Raw genomic sequence first — 26701 nt, forward strand, 5'->3', positions numbered from 1 at the left:
AAGGGATCTTCCCAACCCAGGGATCGAACCCAGGTTTCCTGCATTGCAGGCAGATTCTTTACCAGCTGAGCCACAGAGAAGCCCAAGAATACTGGAGTGGGTATCCTGTCCCTTCTCCAGTAGATCTTCCCAACCCAGGAATCAAGCCAGGGTCTCCTGCATTGCAGGTGGATTCTTTACCAACTGAACTATCAGGGAAGCCTAATCAGAGTAAGTGCCCCGAAATTTTAGCTAGGGTTATATGTAACTTGAATCACTTGAAATAGGATGCTTCATTCCATTTTTACTTGCTTAATGAAGTTTTAGTGGAATATTTTTACAGAGAAATACTTAGGGCATATAGAGAATATTTACTCTTGGGTTATATACAGAATGTTTAAAACGTATCAGAAACATTCTGGGTTTTTCTTTTTTTTTTTTTTCAACTCCAGACCCTTAAAATTATTTTTCTTTGAAAAATCAAAATCAATGAGATAAGTCATCCTCATGACAAATATCCTTTTGCTACCACTGCAATATAACTACCATTCCACCTCTGGGGAAATACTCATTTTTTTCACTGTTTGCATGGCTTCCTATACAAAGTCCCTCCCAAGACCTAACCTCATATTACATTTTTTTTTTTTCCAGGAGTCAGCTCCTAAAGACTTCTTAGTGGGACCAAACTATTGGAAAAGGAATGGATTTTACAGATAGGGAGGATAAAAATTAGTGATGGCTGAAACCAAGGGGGTAATATTAGGGGAGTTTCGGGACCAAAAAAATAGGAGAGTTTCTCCAGACTTCCTTGTCCTCATACCCTGCATTTCCTTGCCTCTCCCAAGTTTCTTTGCCATCCTTATTCTCATGATAAAATTATTTGGCTTAATGTGGAGGGGTGAATATGATAGAAAGCATTTTCTCAAAAACTCAGAAAGCAATGCAGTGGGCTCCCAGAGTGATTACCAGGCACTCAGCTACCACCCTTTAGATCAAGTCCAGGGACACATACAGGGATTGGTGAAACAGTACACTCAATTTATCCATGTTTTAGAATATGCCACGAAACTACCTGCATTTCAAGAAATTATGTCTATGCAGATTCTTACTATTCTCTGAATTGGTCCCTAAAAAGCAGTACGATTTATTGTCTTTGTTTCATGCCTTTCTTTTCAAACTTCTGATATCAAATACTTAAAGCTTTCCTAGGATTTTTTGCCAGGAAAAAAGTGATCTGATCAATGAATTCACATTTAAAGATTGTGACTACATGATTTTTTTCTCCCTGGGGTATATTTAAGGTCTTGTTTAAAACAAAAGGAAAAAATCATTAATAATAAACCTTTAGGGAAATTATATTGAAAGACAATTTTCAGCCATCCTTAATTTTCATCTTCTCTGCCTATCCATAATATCTATTTACTTTCCAATAGTCTATTCCTATATGGTCCTCCACCTACCTGTGGATAGTCCTAAAGGCAATATTAAGTATATTTTTCCTTTTCATTCGCTACTTGATTTATGTGAAAATTATACTTAGAAGCATTTTTCCCCTCGTGATTATATCATGAGAGCAGTTATGCCAGATTGTAGACAAAAATGTAACTATTCATTTCAGCCTGATTCATCTTCACCTATTTTTTTTCTCTTAAATGCATTTCTTTCAGTTTCCTCCTTGAAGTCTAATCTCATTTCACTTTCCAAGGTAATGAAGGGAAAACAACAAACAGAAAAAGGGAAAAAAATTCCCAGCTGAAGTTACATGTATCTGAAAAATGAAACAGCAAAATATGTTTGATTTAATCTCAATATTAAAAAGCAAATGTTTGTTCAACATTTATACAATTTTGCAAGTACTTTTTGATAGTGACTTTACAAGTTATCACATCATGGAGACTTGTAGGCAGTGCTCTTTATGAAAGAAGAGAAAAAAATCATGGGATGATTTTCTCTTATACAGATAAATTTTAAGAACTTTCCTAGGAGAAATGTATGTCCATGATCTGTTTGCCAAATTATAGCTGCCACATTGATAAAAAGAGTGGAAATACCATCTCACTTAGGTACCCACTGTGTACCTTTTAGCTTAATTCTGGGGAATCAAACATGAGCCAAAAAAAAAAAAAAATCTTGTCAAGCATCCTATCTTTCACAATGATATTAGAGAGGCATTTGGTGGGGTTTTAATTGCTCCCTAAATGCATGCATCAGAAGCACCCCGTGTTCATCAGCTGCAATGTTAATGTTAAATGAATCCAAACAGATTTATTTCAAAAGTTTAATGAGATGCAGGGCAGATACAAGTCAGGAGACAAAATGGGACACGAGGACTAGAATTTGCACTGGAGAAAACAGAGAGATTCCTATGTTCCGTAATAGTTCCACTAAACCATGATTTCTGAGAGTGAGGGTCTAGAACCTAAATGGTAATAAGTGGTCTCCACGTGGCTTTTTTTCTTACTCCCATGTAGATCTAGAATCTCCCACTTCTCACAACTACCCTCTATTGTAAACCGTCATCACCTCTTTCTGGATCATCACAATGGTCTCCTAACTTGTGTTCTTGGCCTCTTTTTACTTATTTCACAAAACAGCAGCCAGAGTGACCCTGAAATAACACAAATCTGATCGTGTCATTCTTCTGTTCAACACATGGCTATCCCTCTGGCTCAGGGTGATACCTGACAGTCCATGCAGGACCTGCGAGAGGCTCTGTGTGCGCTGGCCCCTCGATAACTCTCTGACCGAGTCTCCTATCTCCCTCCACCACTTTTGCTCAGCCACAACCACCCTGGTCTTCTCATGGCTTCCTCTGTTGCTCTCCAATTCAGAGCCTGTGTATTGTCTATTCCTTTTGTTGGGAGCAGCACCATCCACTAGAACTTCCTGCAAAGATGGGCCTGCTCCACATCCGTGCCGTCCGCTATGCTATCCGTCTGAGCCTAGGAGCCGCTGTATTTGGACAGCATATGCTTAGGGCCATTTCCCCTTAGCTGTGTTACTCATGCTCTTCCTCTTCGGAATCTTTAATGCTGCTTTACCTACAATTTCAGCATCCACTTTCTCAGGGTTTTCTAGCTCCTTCCTTGACTTAATTTTTCTTCTTAGCATTTATCATTAACTACTATATTCTGGGTGTATTAGTTGTCTCTTTATTGTGTTTTTCCTCACTGTCATGTAAGCTCCAACAGAAGCAGAGAATTCTTTTTCTTAAATTTTGTATTTTTTGTTTTGTTTTCGTTCACTGTTGCATTCCCAAGAACCTAGAACAGTATTTGGTACAGGGCAGGTTGCCTCCAAATATTTGCTTATTGAATGAATAAATGACTATAAATTAATACTTAATAAAACAGACATCCTGACATTTGTGTTGGTAGTGACACTTGCTGGGGGTATTAGAGGGGATAATAGAATAATTCAGTGTGTCTGAAATTCCCTACACCTGAGTTTTGCATTACCAGAGCTAAGAGGGAACTGCTATTAATATAATTCCAGGCACTGGATGTTCCTGACGCTGTAAGTTACTGCACAGGTCTATGCAATGTTTCTGTGTAAATTTTGCTCTAGCTGGGTATCTGGGAATACCTTCTTTCTTTCTTTTCTCCAACTATTTGTCAATAAAAAAATAGCTTTCAGGTTATGTTCAAAAAACATTCCCATTACTAAAAACAACAAAAAAATTCTTTAAATTTATTTTATTCAAGTGTAGTTGGTTTACAATGTTGTGTTAATAATAAACAAATTTAAACACAAAGAAAATGATTCCAAGATCACTTACTCCTTCAGCTGCAGCCACCTGTAAGTCTGTTATCTAACAGTATTATGTTCCCTCATGCTGGGCTACATAAGATAGAAATCTAATTGACAAAAACATACTCTTCTCTCAAAAGTGCATAGAATTTTACTCTATCCAATAAAAGCCCTGAATAACTTCCAAAAACCTTGAAATAATACATAAATATTAATAAAAATTTCAGAATCCTTCCTTTGACCTTAACCATCTTAGTCCTCAGATGGTGGCTTTAAGAGGAATGCAGGAACACCTATAACCCACACTATACATTCATCCGATGCTAGGAGTTATCTTCCTAAGGAAATATTAGGGGATGGAGCTTAAATTTGACTTTATTTAACTGAATATTGGACACTGTGCTTTTTTTTTTTTTCTGGTTGGTTTGGGGAGAAGATGCTTTAAAATGTATTGAATGTGTCCATGATTCTAACAGGATGGGAGGGCAGCTGTCTGTCTTGTATTTTAACCACTCCCATCCCACCCTGCCCCCATCCAGGAAAAAATAAAGTCTGACACTCATCATCAAGGTATTTCCCCGTGATTACCTACAGGTTAAACGTTACCCTCTGAAGCAGATGGTCAATTGCCAGTCTAATCGAAGGAATTGTCCCCCTTCCTCTCATCCGTTGAATATGCTTTTGATACTCCTGGTGCCAGAAAATTGCTACAGGTTGAAATAGTGCCCTGTGTATTATTGAGAAACTGAATAATTGAGACTGTCAGACAGCCTCCCTTTCCCCATCCTTTTCCTTTGTGCAGGAAAATTGTTCTACTTTTATATAATTAACGTTCAAGAACACAGCACGAGGGAATACAACGATGGGGTCTTACAACTCCATCAAAATTAAAATCATAACAATATGTAAGATAAAGAATTAGCAATAAATAGAGAGTTCTCAGAGTAAAAAAAAGCTTTCACCAGTGGGCATACTCTAGCATGAACCCACATTCTTTTTTTTAGCCAAAACAACAAAACAAAAACCAAAAGGTCAACTTGGATTTTTAGTTGAAACTGTTACAAAGGTGAACTCTCCAGCATGCTTCTATCACAGAACTGCAATTTTGTGTTGAAACTTATCTTTGGGAACTGTGTACCTATTAAAAGTGGGAGATGCTTACAGATACAATGTCATTTATTGCTCATGTTGAAGCTTAAATAGACTCAGATTCCATAGACAGATGTGATGATGAGGAATGAGCGTAGGTAAAAAAGTCAATTCCACTTCAGTTATGCCACTGACTGGCTATGTCACCTTAGGCAAGTTCGAATTTTAATTCCTTCATCTTCCTACTTTATATGGTTAATTTAGGGATTAAATGTAAAGTAGATAATATATCTGGGAAGTTATGGATGTTAATAACCTACGGATGTCATCATTATTAAATTATGCAGATGATATAATTATAACTAAAACGTATTTAAGAGAATGAATTCACAGAGAAATAAATAATGCACATCAAAGTATCAAAAGTACTTGTATTTATGTGATAGAGAAGGCTTTTCTCTAGTTTCACATGTATCTCTGAACTTTAATAACTTTAATTTCACTCTTAATGAAAACAGTTGTTTCTGTTTTCATACTAAAAAATCCTCCTATGCTTACCAATATGGTCTACCAGGAAAAGATAATCCTAATTATATACAGATTTATATAAAGTATGGAAATGCTTTTACAAACATTTTATACGTGAGAAATGTCCAACTTGATTTGCCAATATAATTGTCCCCTTAATACTCTGTAAATCTGCAAAAGAAAACTAGTTTCCACTTATCAATTAACATTTTATGAAAACACGTGTATACTTGTGGCGGATTCATGTTGATGTATGGCAAAACCAATACCATATTGTAAAGTAATTAACCTCCAATTAAAATTAATAAATTTATATTAAAAAATTATTGGATGAAGAAATGTTTTGAAATTTTTATAAATTTTTCTTCTTTGAAATGGGAAGTTCCTGTTCACTAAGATTGAACAAATTTCTATTCTAAAAACCACAAGATTTAAATAGAAATTCTGGGTAAACCATTCTTCTTATTCTAGTTTCTGCCTCACATAATAGCAACTTAAACTTTCCACAAATAGCAACTCTCTTTTTACTGAAACTTTATAGATTCACACACCTGAAAAAACTTCAGCCAGGGTTTAAGGTCACTTAATTTTTATAAGTTCAGGAATCAAGAGTAATCATTTTTTTGTGGAAAACTTTCCATAGTGTGTGTGTACATATATTCTTGAATGCATATTGTCTCATAATGTAATCCAGCAAAACTTTCAGCACTGATTTCTTTTGGCTCTTTTTGGTCATTTTTCCTTCCTTATTTATCCATCTCGTCTCTTTAACGTTTATTTTTCTTCATTTGTTTTTCCTCTGTATAGGATATTACAGAGTGTCTTTGGGTTTGAAAGGAAAAAAAAATGAAATGATGGGAGGAAGAAAAAAGGCAGGAAACAAGAAAAGAAGAAAGAAATGTAGGACAAAAACTTTTCCTAGTTCTTTCTGTTCATGATTATCTCAGCCTTCAATGGCTGGCTAGCAAAGAGTCACATGCCTAGGAGAAAGATTCAGTGAAAATTTGCCAGGAAGTGAGGAAAACTGACTACTTTCTTTTATCCATACAGTAAAAAAGACAAATAGGACTTGAAAATGTAAATCTCCTCAACTCCACTATGAATATGAGGTAGCTGTCTTCCTTGAAAAGGTACCTCCCTCTGGAAACATCATTCCTGTCTCTGTGGCTTTCAGCACAAGATGAAGTTTGTTTGGCCAATTGTTCAACCTTTACATCATTCTGAGCCACCACGTAAGCATTCTTACCCCCTTTCCCCCAGAAGGTGGCAGGTTGCTTATTAAGCACATAGAAGGGAGTGTATTTTTCCTTCATCACTCTATTTATCTTTCCTTGAGAGAGAAATCTAAATGTCCCTAGTCACCTTGAGTCTTCCACGAAATGGAAAGAGCTTTGCAAAATGTCCTGCACAGAACCCTCTGATTTCATTCACAACATGATCTGAGAGCTCAGACTAGTACTTTATCTGTCATTAATCCCACCGCAGCACGTAGCAGCCATTAAGGGGGTTACTTACCAGCTTCCACACCGATGAATATACAGAAAGGAGTAGAAAGGAAAGCTGGCAGGGTCCATGACAAATGATGACTGTGACTGGGAATGGAGACCCAGCTCCTCTGACTGCTGGGGAGCCATCTCCCCCGTGTCAACACATAGCCCACGGGGCAGAGGTAATTTTCCCATTTTATGATCTACTGTACTTGGCATCTGTTCTGGCACTGGAGACCGTGTCTATTTTGGGGATCAGTTGTATATTCCCAGATTGCCATTTTCCTCTGCCTTGCGCTCTGTTAAATATTCTACAGTATATTATCACTTCATTTGACTTCAGTTCTTTCCTCTGACAGTGGTGTGGGGCAGTCTGGACCCAGAGTCACTTCCTCTCTCAAACTCAATCTGTCTAAATGTCAAAAAGGAAAAAAAAAAAAAAAGGTAGAACTCTTTACAATCCCAGCAATCTGGCATTTCTGAGGAAATATTTGATAGGTGTTGCATTTCGGAAGCTCTGTTTGTTGGAGGTGGAGGGCGGGGAGAGGGAGACTTGTGGCTGAAAATACTGTTACTTTCATAGTTAGCTTTTTCAGAAATGTGATATTCTGTTCTTAAAAGCCCCAGTCCCAAAAGCAGAGGCTGTGTTAACACAAAGATTTTTGTTTGTTTAAGATGGTCCTTCTCCCAACTTTTACTCACAGATTTGAGCTATCTGGTGACAGATATGGGCAGATGACTTTGTCCACAATTTGATAATGCTCGCAAAGCTGAGGAGTGTTCCATGATTTCTTTCCTCTCTCCCCATTCCCCTCCTGACTTCTCTCCCCGCCTTCCCAAACCCCCTCAACTACCCCCCTCAACACACACACCTTTTGGCTTTGTGTTTCCATGCTGAAAGTGTCAGACTTAGTGACATGAAAGGACAAATCCCAGAAAAGACCTTTTGGAAGGTTTTGCTCCTTGCCTTTGGGGACATATGTTGGCATTAGATATTGTCAGGCTGCTTTGGATCTTCCTAATTAAAGGCTATCAGAAATAAAATTAGAGGTGACTTCTCTAGGTCAGCAGAATTCAGTCATCACGTATTACTCCGCGGTGAAGTAACTAGGATTAAGGAAATGCTTAACCGAAAGGACTTCTATTGAGTAACTTTCAGGAGTGTGCCTGTGCTTAGAAGCACCAATGGATCGACTAATAATGCTGAATAACTGGAGCCACATTGAAACAGGACATACCTGTTGCACCACAGATTTCTTAACATTTAGAAGTTGGGGTAGCTTTAGTTTCAGTAAAAAGAAAAAAAAAAAAAAAAAGAAAGAAAGGAGGCATTAGTATAGTCTGAAAGCAAGAATAATGTGAAAGAGAGAAGAGGGGAAGGGAAATAATTTTGGTGGAGAGCCCACAACAGCATCAGGCATCAAGCTAGGTGTAGACTATTAAACTCATTTAACTATCAGGTCATTACTGGTAGATGTTTCTCTTTCCACTTTCAAAATGGAGAAACTGAGGCTCAGCCAAAAACAACTATTTGCCTAAGATTGCAACATTCATAAATAGCAGAGTAGAATTTTTTTTCCCTCTTTGTTACTAAGTTTATATACTTCCTATAACTCTAAACTAAGATCTCAAATCTGTGTTGACCAGGCTTTTTTTTTCCTGCTTCTTTTTCTTTCTTCAGAGACTTGTCTGCTTCCTAAGACTTGAAGCAGATTGTCAACCTTCAAAATATTGCCCACTCATCTGGCTAGTATGCATGCAAGGCAAAAGGAAAATTACTCTGAATTAGAGGAATCATCACTGATTTCATTTCTTTAGCTCCCAAGGACAAAGGGATATTGGTAAGGGAGAAAAAAAAAAGAAAGAAGTCTAATAAATATTTTCAATTCATTTTTAATTTGAAAAAATATTGTGAAATATTTTTAAACTTTAAGCTAGTTTGCATGGAAGGATGTTATCATTACTATAGTCACTGATCCAGACATTGAAGAAGAAAGAAGCCACATGAAAATATCAACCAAAATTATGTATTAGGTTTCAGGTGATTACAACCCTAGCTTTGAAAATAGCTACAACTGTTTTTTCTGTATTTTTAAGAATTTGTTGCCGTGAAAATACTCAAGATCACCTGAGTTCAATTTATGACAAAAGATGAGCCTTAGTTTTTAATGTCATTCAAATATGTTTTTAAATCAATAAAATTTCCAAGACAGAATTTCCTATTTTTCAAGTTTGGCAGAATTTTGGTAAGGAATTCAGGATCTCTTCCCACTCTTCCAACGTGGGGTTATTTTCCAGAAGAACTGCCAATACTTCAGTTATCTTCTTGGAAGAAACAGAGTGGCCTGGTTCCCCTGCTGACTTATGAGTTATTCCTTAACTCGACAGGAATAAGCCTGTTCCCTTATACTCACATAGCACAGACTGGATATTTGAGCCTGATTTTTGGCTCTTTCATCTGAACTCTTCCTCTGTTGGCAAGCCTGTGTTCTGGATGGTCCCTCTTTTATCAGAGACACTTTCTGTCTGACATGTTCGTGGGTCCGTATCTCATCTTAGCAGTGGTAAAGGCAGACAGTCATGGGGAGATCTAACCATCATATTCCTCACACTCTGTGACCAAAAGAAAATTTTTTTAAAAAAAGCTCCAATAACAGAGACATTTAGTCCAGTCTGGCTACAACAGGAAGGTGAAGCCAAGAGCAATTTACCCCTTGTTACTCCTTCCTTTCACTTTCATTAAATGTAATCTTTTTGAATATTCTTCAGTGGTGACATCTAATGCCACACCTAAATTTCTTTTTTTAATTAAAAGAAAAAAAAATGCCTGAAGGAATAAAAAGCCCTAGGGCTTCTGACAAAATATTTTAGAAGGTAAATGATAGCTACAGACTCCAATCACTATCATATAATTAGACTGTTCAAACAGAAAAAATATGACTCTAGAATGTTACATCTTCCTGACAACATGACATGACATGTTTTGGATAATATTGGGAGCAGGCTTGGGTTATAGTCATGGAAACTCATTATATACACACATAGACACACATACATAAATACCACATATGTTTGTGCATATTTGGTGTATATAATGTACAACTGTTAAGTGGAATCTATTTAGGAAGAGAATAGTAAGTTTATTTAGGGAATGTGTGTACTCAGTTAAGTGGGGATTTTTTCTAAAGCCACTAGTAGGAACGATAAAGTTGCTTTATCAAACCATCAACAAAGAGCCTGCCTTCTTCATCTCTATATCATTTGGACAAAATGTAGTAGAGAATTCTCAGTTTCTGTTGTATCTCTGAAGTTTATAAACACATCAAGGGGGCAAGGACACCCCAACATTTCAATTTAAAACCTTTATATTTTTAATATGCACGTTGAAATAAGAAGACTGTATGAAGAGATATTTATATTCCTGGTATAAGTCTGATTCATATCGTTCCAGTGGTATTTTTGTTTTATTTCCATTGATCAGTAAGATTTCTCTAGAAAAGCCACACTGCATTTACTAAATAGCCTCTAGCAAAGAGGACAAGAAAAGGGCCATAGTTTTCTATCAGATTCATAGAAAAGGGTTCCTTTCAGGGAAGAAAGAACCTTGAAGTGTTTGCCAAGAATGTGAAATTCCTGGTGTATCTAGAGTTCAAGTGTCTTCTTAGTGATTCTTACATAGGAAAGAATTTTAAGTAGAGAGAAAGATTTTTTTTTAATAGTATATATTCCAAGGGAACTAGTTTGAGAAACTGAACAGCCTCAATGATCCATGAAAAACTTACATATACCTAGGGATTGACACTGACCTCAGCTGTTTCTGAAACCTGGATTAAACCATCTGTATTGGAAATCTAATTGAGTTTCATTCACTTCCTTTATTTACCAGTATCTACTGGCTGCCACAAACTGTTCTGTCTGCTAGAGTTATGGGAACAGAGTCCCTGCTCTCAAAGTTCATATGCTAGTGGACGAGAAAGCAATTAAACACAACACCGTTAGAAGAGATAAGTAGTATGAGAGAGAGGCAGTGAAAACACTAAGTCGAGTGGGGTTTGAAGGAATGATTGAAGAACATTTTTTTTTCAAACTTTTTATTTTGTATAGGGGTATAGCTGATTAACAATGTTGTGGTAGTTTCAGTGAACAGTGAACTTAGCCATACATATGCATGTATCCATTTTCCTTCAAACCCTCCTCCCATCCAGGCTGGCTGGCACATAGCATTGAGTAGAGTTCCAAGTGCTATACAACAGATCATTTTTGGTTATCCATTTTGAGTATAACAGTGTGTACATGACCTTCCCAAACTCCCTAAATATCCCTTCCCCTTGGTAACCATCGATTCCTTTTCTAAGTCTGGGAGTCTCTTTCTGCTTTGTAAAATAAGTTCATTTGTATCTTTTTTTTTCAGATTCCACTTATAAGGGTTGTCATATGATATTTCTCCTTCTCTGTCTGACTTACTTCACTCAGTATGATACTCTCTAGGTCTATCCATGTTGCTGCAAATGACAGTATTTCATTCTTTTTAATGGCTGAGTAATATTCCATTGTATATTGTACCACATCTTCTTTATCCAGTCCTCTGTCAATGGACATTTAGATTGCTTCTATGCCTTGGCTATTGTAAACAGTGCTGCAATGAACACTGGAGTGCATTTTTCCTTTCAGATCATGTTTTTCTCTGGATATATGCCCAGCAGTGAGATTAATGGGTCATATGGTGGATCTATTTTTTTTTTTTTTTTTAAGGCACCTCCATACTCCTGTCCATGGTGGGGATAATTTACATTCCCACCAATAGTGTAGAAGAAGAACACTTTCTGAATAGCATGACTCTACCATTGAATGCTCTAGGATGAACATAGGAGGATGTTCCAAACCTGACCAGGAAGGAAAATCAGAAAACCTCAAGCCATTTGCTGCTGCTGCTGCTGCTCAGTCACTCAGTCACACTGACTCTTTGTGACCCCATGGACTGTAGCTGGGCAGGCTCCTCTGTCCATGGAATTTTCCAGGCAAGAATACTGGAGTGGATTGCCATTTCCTTCTCCATGGATCTTCCCAACCCAGGGATTAAACCACATCTTGCACCTCCTGCATTGGCAGGTGGATTCTTTACTGCTGTGTCACCTGGGAAGTCCATTCAAGGCATTTATTAGCCATATATATTAGATCCTAAACAGTAGGCAGGAATCAAATCTATTCCTTGCATACTCCAATATTTGGAATTTGTCCTCAGAGCTTGGAGGGTCTATTGAAGGATTTGTTTGTTTGTTTGTTTTGTGGCCCTGAAAAGGGCCTTTGGTTGAAATCAAGCTCCTGAGAGCAAATGAGAAAGCTTAACTGCCAAAACCGTAGAGAGTACGGCCCTGGCGCTTGAGAGCGTAGACCACGTCCGTAGCGGTGACTGTCTTCCACTTGGCATGCTCGGTGTAGGTGACCGCGTCCCGGATCACGTTCTCCAGAAACACTTTCAGGACCCCGCGGGTCTCTTCGTAGACGAGCCCGGAGATGCGCTTCACACCACCACGACGAGCCAGGCGGCGGATAGCAGGTTTAGTGATGCTCTGGATGTTGTCGCCCAGAACCTTGCGGTGGCGCTTAGCGTCGCCTTTCCCAGACCTTTGCCGCCTTTGCCGCGTCCAGACATGGCTTCACGAGAAGTAAACCAACAGCAACTCTGAAGGATTTTTATTTTTAAGACTTTTTTTTTAAGTGGACCATTTTTAAAGTCTTTATTGAATTTGTTATAATATTGTTTCTGTTTTGTTTTTTGGCCACTAGACATGGAGGATCTTAGCTCCCTGACTAGGAATTGAACCCATAACCCTTGCATTGGAAGGTGAAGTCTTAACCACTGGACCACCAAGGAAGTCCCTACTTAAAGATTTTAAATGAGAGAGTAGCATGGTCAGATCCCTTTTCTTCCTTCTGTGATTGGAGACAGGTTGCTATGAGACTTGGGGATAATTTTGTACAATGGCACTAGTTTATCATATCCATTGTTCAAAAGACACCACATGTGTATGCAACCCCCACATGACTTTTGTATTGTGAGCATTAATTATCAGACTGGGAAAAAAAAATTCTGTTTAGGAATTATTCATGGGTGGCTGTGGAGGAATCACATGTGCTCTACACTCTTTCAGCTTAGATTACCCCGCAACCTCATTGATCATTTTTCTCTGACTTTTTTTTGGCAACGAAGACTAGTTCCGTTTCCTTCAAGTCTTGCATGATTCAGGACAAATACCTCATGTCTCATGATACCTCAGTAAAGCCAAAAGTTTAAATGATTTTTCAGGAAAAATACACTTTTCATGTAAGCGTCTTTTCTAATTAAATTTATCATTTCATTAACAGAGTGAGCATAATGACTCATCTTTATCTATTTCTTTTCCTGTTTGGGAAGGCAAAGGTGGGACACATTTTACTTAAAAAGGCTTCAGGCTAAGGTGGTTCCACTCCTGGCAGTCAGCCTGCTGTTCTTTTAATAAAACACATTCACTTTTCTTTCCTTATCACTGATCTAAGAAAGCATTAATTACTAATATAAATTCATATTTAAAATTTTTTTCAAGCACACTTTTTATAAATCTGTGCAGTGGGCTGCACTGCTTCTTAGACTGTAATCCACTGTATAATCATTTTCAAAATAGACCAATGCTCTTTTAATTCACTAGAAAACTTGGCATCATTTTAAATCTGTAAATGAATCCATGAGGTTGGAATACAGCACTGACCTTTCAAAGTGCCCCCTTTTAAAGAATGTCACTTCTTTACTTATGTTTATTTTCTATCCCAGAAAATATGTTTTCTTTGTTTTTTAAAAACCCCATAAATACTATGCTGATCAAGTCAGAACTCTCTGAAAGTATATTTAAGAAAGTAATTGGGAAAACGTGATTATGTGTAAAGGTAGAAAAGTACTTTCTAAAAGTCAGATATTCTCAGTAATCATACTTTTTAATCACTTTTACAAACCATCCTCATTTGCATTGGAATACAAAATATTGGTCTCTTATTTACTTCATGTGCCAAGCATTTTTTTTTTTTTTTTTAATGAATCCTGTTGGATTTTCCCTTTTAGTTTCTCTGGTGTATTTTCACAACCCCATCCTGTTCCAGGGAGCCTTTACATCCCTATTGACGGCCTCTTCCCCTTTTTAACTAGTTTATAATGTCATTATCCAGTTGGTAAAAATAGTTAGAATTTATCAGACCCCCTGGTAGCTCAGATGGTTAAGCATCTGCCTACAATGCGGGAGACCTGGGTTGGATCCCTGGGTTTGGAAGACCCCCTGAAGAAGGAAATGGCAACCCACTCCAGTACTCTTGCCTGGAAAATCCTATAGACGGAGGAGCCAGGTAGGCTACAGTCCATGGGGTCGCAAAGAGTCGGACACGACTGAGCGACTTCACTTCACTTCACTTCATGCTAAGCACTGGGCACATATTATTTCCTTTAATCCTCACAGTAACCCTGCAAGATGGGTGTTAATCTCTTTTTTTTCTTTTACAAAGAAAATGAAGTTCAGAAAAGCTTAATAATTTGCCTATGGTCATAAAAACAGACAAGCTCACCGCATCCAAAGCTGATGTGTACTCTGCTCCATCACTTAGTTTCCCAAAGCTTGATCACTGAAAACATGACATGCTTGTGATCGAGAAATCATTAATTGGTCATATTGAATCTAAACTCCTATGTTTGATTTTGAAAAATCTTTCCTAATTTGCTTCAGTTGAACTCAGTAAACAGTAATTGAGGGCAGACTGTGTACCAGACACTATTTAAGGGACCAAGAAGGTGTTGTTAGTGGTAAAGAAACTTCCTGCCAATGTAGGAGACATAAGAGACACAGGTTCAATCTCTGGATTGGGAAGGTCCTCTGGAGGAGTGCATGGCAACTCACTCCAGTATTCTTGCCTGGAGAATCCCATGGCCAGAGGAGTCTGGTAGGCTACAGCCCATAGGGTCACACAAAGTCAGACACGACTGAAACAACTTCACATGCACGCATGCAAGGATGAAAAGAAGGATACTGTGTTTAGTCTTCACGTGCAAATTCATCGACCATCACTCCGTGCCCTCTTCACCTCTAGTCAAATCAAATATTCAAAGTAAATATTAAAAGAATCCTATTCTTCACTCTGGCCAATTGAATACATATAATAGGATTTCTCAGACTTTGCTCTTTAAGATATTAACATGTGCTTTAGATAGAAAAAGAAGAAAGTAATTTTGGGTATATTTGGCAAATGCTGTCAAATATTAACTGCCTGTTGGTTACTAACAATGATAACTAGCCTACAAAAGTCTCTGGAAAATATGGAAGTAAAGAATTCCCACGTTTGTTTAAGCCAGTCTTTTCCATACTTTTTTTGCTCACAGAACAGATTTTTCTTTCAAAATTCTTAAGTTTCATTGAATTTAGAGTAGAAAATTCTTATGGTGCTTGCTCTCATTTTTCTTAAAATTTAATCTTTTGAGTAAATAATCCATATGTTTCAAAAATCGTAACAATGCAAAACATTACATTTAGATTTATTTTTCCATCCTATTCTTGTTCATCACTCTCATGATTAGCTGCTTTTTTAGATTCTTGCATTTCTTTCTTCAAGCACAAAGAAATTAAAACACAGATATATACTTCATATTTTTTTTAAATAACACTATATATTACATTTTATTCTCTATATCCTGTAGTGAGTTTTCTTTTGCGTTTTCAAAGTACAGTCTTCTTTCAAGGCCTGATTTAAATCTCACTTCTTCAATAAGATTTGCTGGATCTTTGCTGAAATAGTTGGTGTCTCATCATTTAAATCCTCAGTATCTTCTTGTTCCCTATCTGGTCCTTTGATCTCACCAGAGAGATGATAAGCTTGTTGAACATGGGAATCAGAAGCACTGCTTTTTCTACTTTTCATATATCATCAAGCCTGCAGTAATTGCTGAGTTAATCATCCTGTCTACACAGGACCAGTCTGAAGAGAAAGCCACAGAGACATGTTGGAATCTGAGTCACTGCCTAGAATTACAGGAACTTTCTCTCCACATTGCTGCATAGAGAATCTTGTACAGCATCATGAATCACAGAATATCACCAAATGAATTCTTCCCAATATGAGAAAATAAGACATTAAAAGTATTATAAATCATAAGACTAAGTATCTTGAAATATGGGCCATGCTCTTGGCTGTAACATTTCTAGACCTTGTATAAGCCAATAAACATTGCACCTACAGAATGAAAATTATTATGTACAGCTATCGAAGTTTATATGTGTGAGACTAAAAATTAAAGCTCTTAAGATTTGTTACTTAAACAAATGAAAAAAAAAAAAGGAACAACTCTTGGAGCCCTCTTTATACTACTGTTTTGTTTCAAGCAGCTTTTTTGAAGAAATCCATAAGATGGTGGCTGATGAGATAACTAAAGCATATTGCAGTAAAATTCAAGTTCAGCAAGCAGTGAATGAATGCCGACCTTAGCAAAGCCACATGCAAAACTTGAGAGGATAAAGCTTGACCCAGACAGATGCTCTGTCTTCTAAGAGTGACAGTCTCAATTCTCTTTTTGACATTAGATATTCTGTGGTGAGGGCTTCCCTGGTGGCTCAGTGGTGAAGAATCCACCTGCCAATGCAGGAGATATGGGTTCAATCCCTGGGTCAGGATGATCCTCTGAAGAAGGAAATGGTAACCCACTCCAATATTCTTGCTTGGGAAATCCCATGGACAGAGGAGCCTGGCAGGCTACAGTCTGTGGGGTCACAAGAATTGGACACAATTTAGAGCTTCAACAACAATTCAATGAGTTGTAAAGGGGTAGAAATTGTTTGGGGCTTTGGATAGACGCCTGAGGGGAAAGAGGTCTTCTATTTATTCCCATAGAACAGATCTCAGGTAGAGTAGTTGAGAAAACGTTTAGGAATATTAAAATTGTGTGAAACAAATAATTGTAAAATAATAAGATGGATACCTTGATATAGATATAATTACTTTCCATTCCCTCTGTCCAATTCAACATATTAAAACTCTGGTGCCTTTACAGTGAAAAGTTATTCCTTAATGAACACCCCCATTGGCAAAAAATCAAGTTACCAGGTAGATCAGGGAGCATGGGTTTCAGATTTTCTGAAAATGCTATCAACTGAAATCTCAGTTCTAAGTACAGAATCAAGCATCATTCCAGTATCCTGCCAGTGTTATCTTTCACAGAATAAGAGAGACGGCAATCACAAAACTAAGCCTCAGGTTAGAGCCAGATCATACTCACCTCCAGGAACTTCTATGTAGGATATGGGAAGACTGGCAAGATAAACCCTTCCTTTTTCAGTGATGGAGTTCCTGATATGCCTCTATGGTTTCCCGGTGTTAAATGGCCAATACTTGCCATTGCCTTTAAAGATACACAGGACATTCATTCATAGTTTCTTTGCACAGTACGTTGAACAGAGGAAGTTTTCTTGTGGCTCTAGATTGTCAAGAAAAATGAATTTAATTAACTCTAAAAGGGAACAGAAATAAGTCTTTTTGTGATTGAGTTCTGCCATCTTTGCTTGGAAAGAGGGATTATACCCTTTGCTGTGACGACCAAGTAGATGTTATGTTGCAGAAGAAGTTTCAGCCATTTTAAAACATGGCTTTTCTTTCCTGGTGACCTTTCTGCACTCTTCTGTTAAGATTCTGAAATAAGGAAGTTAACAGGCTCAGAGATCCCACTGTTTCCTATTTCTATTTCCAGTAATAGCTCTCAGGGCTACTTTGTCACCAAGACCCACAGAATTGAATGTGATTGCAGCAAAAGGTACTATGAGTAGAAAATGAATTCCTTATGTTGAAAAAAGAAAAATGTGTGGGTGCTTTTGGAACAAGCCTGTAGACAATGGTAGGCTTTTCAACAACATATTACAAAGGGATGGTTAAACTGACAGATGATGAGATGATTGACATAATTTTTGAAAGTAATAAAGCTGAATTTTCCAATTTATTATGGCTTTCATGAATTTTCCTTTTAAAGTGCTGGTTATAATGCTTACCCCCAATTTTTATGTGCAATCTATTGTGATGTGTTTTGTCAGCAAAATTCATAAAGCAATATGAACTCATATAAAATTTACTTACCTTGTCATTTTCTTCCAAGAAATAAAAGTCCTTGGCTTGAATCTTGACCAGCGATTTTTACAAACAAAAGGTACCAAGTTATCCATGGCTACTCTATCAAAATTGACATGGAGATGTCATTTGAGATTTGGATGCTTAGTGACCTAATGGATTCAGAGAAAACTATTGGGAATTTGAACAATTATCTATCATAGTGCACCCTATATTTTAGTCCATAAGGCAATCTTGTTTCACTTTTCTGCCATAACCAATCTTTTTAAAATTTGAGGAGCATATTCAGTGCAGTTGCATGCTACACAATGATGAGGTTAGAAATTCAGCCTGTAAACTCAATAATAGAGGAAAATGACCAGTTAAAACTTCCTAAGTTACCCATGAAGTATAATAAAGTATATATCATTTATATAAACAACTTCAAACAATATGTGTACATATGAAATGTATATAGTAAAACATAGTATTTAATAGTGAATGTATTTTTTTTTAATAATTGTGGTGAAATAGCTTCCCAGGTGGCACAGTGGTAAAGAACCTGCCTGCCAATGGGAGACATAAGAGAAGATTCAATCCCTGGGTCAGGAAGATCCCTGAGAGGAGGAAATGGCAACCCACTCCAGTGTTTTGCCTGGGAAAGCCCATGGACAGAGGAGCCTGGTGGGCTACAGTCCACGAGGTCCCAAAGACTCAGACACGACTGAGCACCTGAACACTAGCCCATATATAACACAAAATTTACCATTTTAGCTATTTTTCAATGTATAGGTCAGTGGCAGTACGTGCAATCACATATTTGTGCAACCATGCTTTTCATCTTCCAAAACTGAGACTATGCACACTTTAAACACTAACTCCCATCTTCCCAGTGCCTGGCAACCACCATTCAATTTTCTGTCTTTGTAAATTCCATTATTCTAGATGACTCGTGTAAGTGGATTCATACAGTATTTGTCCTTTTGTGACTGACTTATTTTGCTTAGCATAATATATTTAAGATTCAACCTGTTACAACAGATGTCATAATTTTCTTTTGTAAGGTTGAATAATATTCTGTTGTATGGGTCTACCACATTTTATTTATCTATTTGTTGATGGACTCTTGGTTTACATCTATCTTTTAGCTATCATGCTGTTATAAATCTGTGTGTACAAATATTTGAGTCTCTGTTTTCCATTTGATCACATATATATCCAGAACTGAAAGTGCTGGATCATATAGTAATCCTAGTTTTAATTTAACAAACCGCCAGTCAGTTTTCCGAGCTGTATCGTGTAATAGTCCCACCAGCACTGCATAAGGGTTTCAATTTCTCAACATCTTTGTCAACATTTGTTATTTTCTGGTTTTGTTTTATTTTTACAATAGCTATCCTAATGGCTATGAAATGGTATCTCTGCATGGTTTTGACTTGCATTTCCCTAATGATTAGTAACACTGAACATCTTTTTATGGGCTAATTGACCATTTGTATATATTCTTTGGAGACATGTATTAACTTATATGCAGAGTACATCATGAGAAACGCTGGACTGGAAGAAGCACAAACTGGAATCAAGATTGCCGGGAGAAATATCAATAACCTCAGATATGCAGATGACACCACCCTTATGGCAGAAAGTGAAGAGGAACTCAAAAGCCTCTTGATGAAAGTGAAAGTGGAGAGTGAAAAAGTTGGCTTAAAGCTCAACATTCAGAAAACGAAGATCATGGCATCCTGTCCCACCACTTGATGGGAAATAGATGGGGAAACAGTGGAAACAGTGTCAGACTTTATTTTTCTGGGCTCCAAAATCACTACAGATGGTGACTGCAGCCATGAAATTAAAAGACGCTTACTCCTTGGAAGGAAAGTTATGACCAACCTGGATAGCATATTCAAAAGCAGAGACATTACTTTGCCAACAAAGGTCCATCTAGTCAAGGCTATGGTTTTTCCTGTGGTCATGTATGGATGTGAGAGTTGGACTGTGAAGAAGGCTGAGCACCGAAGAATTGATGCTTTTGAACTGTGGTGTTGGAGAAGACTCTTGAGAGTCCCTTGGACTGCAAGGAGATCCAACCAGTCCATTCTGAAGGAGATCAGCCCTGGGATTTCTTTGGAAGGAATGATGCTAAAGCTGAAACTCCAGTACTTTGGCCACCTCATGCGAAGAGTTGACTCATTGGAAAAGACTCTGATGCTGGGAGGGATTGGGGGCAGGAGGAGAAGGGGACGACAGAGGATGAGATGGCTGGATGGCATCACTGACTCGATGGACGTGAGTCTGAGTGAACTTCGGGAGTTGGTGATGGACAAGGAGGCCTGGCGTGCTGCGATTCATGGGGTCACAAAGAGTCGGATACGACTGAGCGACTGATCTGATCTGATCTGATCTGATCTTTAAGTCTTTTGCCCATTTTTTAATGAAGTAGTTTTTTGTTGTTGTGGAATTATAGGAAAACGGATACATTTACATTTATATTATATACATTTGAACAACTTGAATGCATGATATGATTCCATTACAATATATTGTGGGGAATTCAGATTCAGCCAATGGCTTTAATATACTAAATGTTATTAGTAGAGAAAAACTACAAGGGAAGGAGATATTTAAGTAGGAGAGGAGACTGGCAAAAAGTCACTAACTGCTCATTCAGGCAAACTTTGCCAATTGCTGTGTTAGTTCTGATGGGCAGGTTACAAATTTAGGAAGTGAGTGACTCATTTTCCCATTCCTTAGGCTTGTGTTACAAAAGGCTTTGGGTGCACTCACCTACTTACCAGCAGTGAGCACCCACACATATCAGGCCGTCTGGGTGAATGTCTCAAAGTTGTTGGGCTGCGCTGACTTCTCTGTTGCTAGGCTGAGTCAAAACAATCTCAGTCCGTCTTCACTGAGCAGGTCACCGTGACCTCCAGTGTTCTGGTTCCACCTCTGAAATCCCTCCTGTAGCTCTGGAAGTTCTGCCAAACCCTCTCGACAGTAAAAAGCCTACAACAGATTAGTTTGCTGCCGCCGCTGCTACTGGTACTGCTGTGGTTTCCTAGCTGTGTCTTCCTCACCTCTGTCTTGGCCCCGACTTGTCCGTTCGCACATTTCTTTTGCGCACCCTGCCTATGATCTAGTTCCTTCAGCATCTCCTACAGCGGTGCTTGTGGACCCCGCTGCCGTCATCCACCCTGAGCACGTGGCGCAGATCATGGGAACCTGTTGGGGCAGGCACTGTTGGGAGCTGGGCTGTATTCCAGAAGCTGGTTGTCAGGGCTCCCTGTTACTGTTTAAGATTAAATGAGGCTCGAGGTTGTGCTGATGAAATTGTTTAAAAAGCTGGTTGCGGTGCCTCTGGAGTAGGTCTAGGTCCGATCATCATTAGAAGGATGGGAGGGACTAGCCTTTCAAGTCTGGGCGGATGCACATTTGCAGAAATGCCTCGAGGACGTTCTACTTTAAACTTATGCAGGGCAAATCCCGTTTTGAAAACTCCAAGAGGTTGTTTATTTTGCCAACACTATGAGGGTTCTTCACTGATGCACAGACAGATTTTTTTTTTCTTTAACCACATGGAAGTCTTACAAATTTTTTCATCCTCCTTTCTATCATATACTTGAAACACTCTTCTTCGTGCATTCCTTTCTTTATTCCACAGACAGTTCTTGAGTGCTTAGCATGAGCCCCAGGCACGGAGCTATTAACAAGGCAACAAGGCACCTGGGTGGGTGAGATTATATGCTTTGGAGCCATACCACGCACTTAACGTCATACCTCAGCTCTGTCGCACACAGTAAAGGGTCTCAGAGGAGGAAATGGCAACCCACTCCAGTATGGTTGCAGGGAGAATCCCATGGACATAGGAGTGTGGCAGGCGAGTCCATGAGGTTGCAGAGTCAGACATGACTGAGCAGCTGAGCACAAATGCAAAGGAACTCAGAGCAAGCATCCTCACCGCATTGCTACTCATTACCATCGTTTGTAAAACGGTGGAAATCATAGCATCCTTCATTTCATAGCAAGGATTATTGGCTATCGATGCATGTAAACTGCTTAGCACAGTACCTGGCTCAGAGTAGACATTCAACAAATGCAATGATACGATTGCTGTTATTCTTGAATTGAGAGGTAGGGTATAAAGTTTTTACCTTCTAGTAGTGCTTTAGCTGGTGTGGAGGCAAGCATGTAATCAGTTATAAGACGACTTAAGTACAGTAAGGAAAATAGTGAGATAGAAGCTCTAAGTCGGAGGAGAGGGCTAATCAATTCTGTCTGGAAGCAAGGAGTATGAAAGTTTTGTGGATGGCATCTCAAAGGGCTAGAACTTAAACAAACAAACAAAAAGATTTTGACAAACCTTTTAATGTTGTTAAGATTTTTTTTTAATTTAATGTGATTCTCAAAATGTCCCTTCAGCCTACTGTATCCTTTCTTCCTTCCATTCCCAAGCCCACATTTTATCTAATCCTTCAAAGGCTGTGCTCAAATGTCAAATCTTTCTTGATTCCTTCCCTGATGAATGAATAAATTAAATATCATTTGAGAGTATACTGGGACCTGAAAATAATTTCTCTTATACAAAAATTTATTTTGGCAAGAGCATTGCTATAATGGAATATAACCTGTATTAACATGAGTATCATCCATCACTCTCTGAGATGGGTATGATAAACATTTCCATTTTTGATCCAATTAAAACTAGTGGAGCTAGAAAAAACCATATGGACTCCTTTTCTTTTTTTAAGTGGTATAAATTTTCAAGGCATAACTACCCAACTGATTCAGAGACAATAATATGCTGTAGAGTTTGGATACAATCAGCTGATATAACATTAAGCCCTTAGAACAGTGAACAAAACCCTAATATATGAAACTGATGGCATCAGAATAATTAGATCCATCAGGACATTTAGTAACAACAAAATGAAAGAAAACCACAACCCAGGAAGCTAGAGGCAGGCTCCTGGTCCCTTTCTGCAAAACAGCTTCAACTAGATTATACCAGTGATAATGAAAATAATTGGTAAAGTTTACTTTGTAAATAACCAAAGCAAATTATACCTATAATAATTCCAGAAAAATAGAACCCAGGAGGTAGTACACAACACACGCCCATATTTTTATCTCCCACAAAGTATGGCCCAAGTCATGGAAAAAGTCCACATGGGTGATGTGACTGCCAATCACGATCTGATTGGTGCTCTTACCTGGTAAATGAGAAAATGTCAAGTGTTGCGTCCCTGTTTACTTTTCATGAGTTATGTGACTTTGGACATATCTCCTCATTTTTTATTTTCCTTTGACATAAGCTTGGCTGTTGGAAAATTACAGTTTCCCTATGGGCCTCATCAGTTGTGGAAAAAAGACAAGAGGACAATAACACTTTCTACAGTCTTTGCTATAAATCCACAGAGGACAGCCATCTCACCCCTAAACCCCATAATAATACTTTCTGCTTCTGTTCACACTTGCTTTCCAAAATCCAACCCCAGGTAACACAGCTCTGATCATGTAAAGGAAAATGTTGAGCCATCTCTCCTTTCATTCAAGAATGTCCTTAGAGATTATGGACCAAAAAAAAAGAAACAAAGTCTACAGGCATACCCAACATTATTCAGTTGTGTTGCTGCCATCGTTAAACAACTTGGTTCAAGTACATGAAAGTATAATTATGATACGCTGATATTCAGAGAAAACAGCTACCTCTCGAGATTCCCCAGTTTTCTTCATCTCCATTTCTTCCTCAATATGGCCTGAGGGAAGAACCATTGTCTGCCTACCACCTTTTTGCTTCACTTCTGGACCTCACAATCCCATCTCAATTGTATGTTCTGTTCTTGTGTAAAGGTAATACGCATATTTCTGCATCTTCCCTAATATGCATGATGCTGGTGTGAAACGAAAGCTAAAAATCACCTTGTTGGTAACTCCTAAAGACTTGCTTTTGTTTTTCACAAGGTTGGTTGATTGGTTGGTTGGGAGGGCCTATTTTTTATTTTAATTGTATTTTTATGATACTTTTTTCAGTGTTTCTTAAGTGCCACAATGGAGTATGTGTTTTTGGCTTAAAGAATTACACAGGTCTGATGAGATATAGAAAAATGTGAAGGTAGCCCCTTTGTTATTAAACAATTCAGGTCCTGGCATGAAATGCCCCAGGCCCTGGCCATAGGAAGCCAGGCATGATGGAACCTGTGGTCCTGGACAGCACAGCTGGAAAGGAAATGCTCAGTGTGGTGTTTGCGAAAACAAGAGGTACCCCTCAGGTGGTACTAAGATGCTAAGACACTTTAAAAAGGAGCTTTAGAAAACTTGAACTGCTTGATATGATTCAAGACTATAATATAATCCCAGAATCCTGATTTTAATGTAACAAAAACAAAAACCAGGGAGGGGGGAGGTAATTCACTATGACTTCTTAATCAAAATAATTGATTGGATGACACTAAAGCCTTCAAATTGAGGTCAAATGTAAAATTCCCTGATCTTAAAACACTGAACTCTGATCCAAGCAGTTTAGAGGAGACACAAGAGAGAATCACAGGTTAGCATCTGCAGCATTAATACAAAGCCGATTTCAAGATGTTCTCCATCTCTCATGGTACAGAACATTCATGAGTTCATCAACTGAACAGTTTTTTTTTTTTTTTTAAGTGAATTGATTGTTATATGTACTGTGTTCTTGGGGTGAATAGAAAATAGAGAGCTTGTACAACAGAAATATGTTTACATACAGTCTAAGTAGGTATCCTCCTGAAAATTTTCCTTGATTCTGGAATGTCTAGGCCCTGGCTACGTTTGAAGATTGCCACCCAGTGCAGAACTTGTTTTTTTGCCCCTCTCCCAGCTGCCCTGCACACTGAGATCATGAGGTACACTGCTCTTAGGAAAGGAAAAGTAAATATTGGGTTGCTCTAACTGAGGTCATAGTTTCTCCATGTCTAGACACCACCAGTAACCGGTGTTTTCTGGACCTGCTGTGCTTTCTATGGATTTATAAATGTACAAATTGCTTTGTATTGGGTTACATAAAGTGTACTGCACTTCCAGACAAGTGTGAAAATTGTATTTCAGATCTTTCTGATAAGTCTCTGCTTGAGCTATTTTTTTCCTCTGCCTAAAACAAACAACTCTGCCAAATGAATTGGTAGACAATATGATGGCCATTTTCCATATTTTCAATCTCACCAAACAAATCATTTTTACTTTTTGTAAAGTAGCTATATTTTTATTTCATTGGCACTGTATCTTTCCTCAATCACTTTGAGTATAAATTAAAATGAGAGGGGAGAAAAAGAAATATCTACTAAAAGTAACAAGAAAAAATAATTGCTTGTTGTAGGAAAGAAAAAACGAATGGAAATTATTTTTCATTGTACACTTTTTTCTCCTTGTAGATGGACCATTTGCTTTGGTTCTTTTATTGCCTTTATATGTCACAATACATAAGTAAAGTGAAGTTTGAGAAAAGACACAGTCATACACATATGTTTTTAAAGATAGTCCAGGGAAATAAGTCTTTATGAATAGGCCTGAACAATTTTGCAAATGGTATGACTTTCAAATTCTATAGAGTTACTTTCTTAAATTCACCAATAATCACAAATGCAGATCTCTAAATATGTACTTCTGCAAACAAAAAACAATTTATTACTTGTTATATATATGTCCAAATAAAATTTAGGCTCTGTGTACCTGCTAGGGAAAAAAATGTGTTCTAAAAAATACCCTGTGAGCCTCTGTGAATATTTCTAGACACAAAGTATTTTGTTCAGCTTCTTTCTATTCTGAGCATAGAATATTCCATTATCTTTATGTCTCCAATATGTTATTTAGAAAACATATTATATTATATTCTTTGACATTTGATTCCTAGTGATGTTTCAGTTATTTATACTTTTTAATTGAAAATAAGATATGAATAGCCTATGAAGCCATTAAAAATTCTACTCCTTACACTTGCTATCAAAAAAATTTTAATTATATTGATTTTTGTCTAAAGCTAGTTGCTCTCTTAGAAATCACTTACCAATGATTCTGCTTTGTTGGTTTTGCTTTGAGTGAAGAGCAACGCTACCTTCAAGCCCCCATCATCATTGTCATAATCTTGTCAAATTGTAGTATTATTTTATTAACCAAACATTAATACAGCAGGGTATTACCTTTGCTTAAGTTTCAGGAGGGTCAAGTCCTAGTAAAGAAGATACTTCTAGCTAGCTTTCTTCTTGATGAGTGCAGCGATTTTTGCTTTCTTGAAGGAACAAGGGGGTGTAATGAGAATCCATGCGTTGTTTCTTTCACTGTTTCATATACTTTTCCCTCTTGCTTGAAGTCCACACTTTCTCTTCTTGCCCTGTTTCTACTTGCCCTTCAGTTTGTCTCCATGTAAAATCTTCCCATTATCTTGCTTAAATAGCCTCAGTGTTATCTGTTACCTATTACATAACCTCAGTGTTTCCTATAACATATACTATTAGAAAACTGGTCATATTTTATTATATCAAGTTATTAATATTTCTATGCCTTTCCTTCTCTGTGAGTTTGCTAAAAGTAAGACCTCTAGGGTCTTGCCCAGATAGTCAATATGTGTGAATTAATTAACCAATTAATATGTATTAAGTGAATGTTTTTAAACTAGTTAGCATTTTGAAAGATAATTAATTTCACTCCATAAGTTAATTTCACAGAGGAAATTACAGTTGAGACAAAGGATTGAATGTTCATATTAAATAATACTATAATGAAAATACCAGTGTAAAAGTCAAGAA

The 26701-nt window shown here is 37.7% G+C and overlaps 1 pseudogene; it reads right to left on the reverse strand.

Annotated features, from left to right (window-relative positions):
* Positions 1 to 12175: 12175 nt before the first annotated feature.
* On the reverse strand, positions 12176 to 12486 carry LOC113904317 (annotated as a pseudogene).
* Between the last annotated feature and the right edge of the window lie 14215 nt (positions 12487 to 26701).

This window comes from Bos indicus x Bos taurus, chromosome 14 (genome assembly GCF_003369695.1).
Source record: "Bos indicus x Bos taurus breed Angus x Brahman F1 hybrid chromosome 14, Bos_hybrid_MaternalHap_v2.0, whole genome shotgun sequence".
Taxonomy (NCBI): domain Eukaryota; kingdom Metazoa; phylum Chordata; class Mammalia; order Artiodactyla; family Bovidae; genus Bos; species Bos indicus x Bos taurus.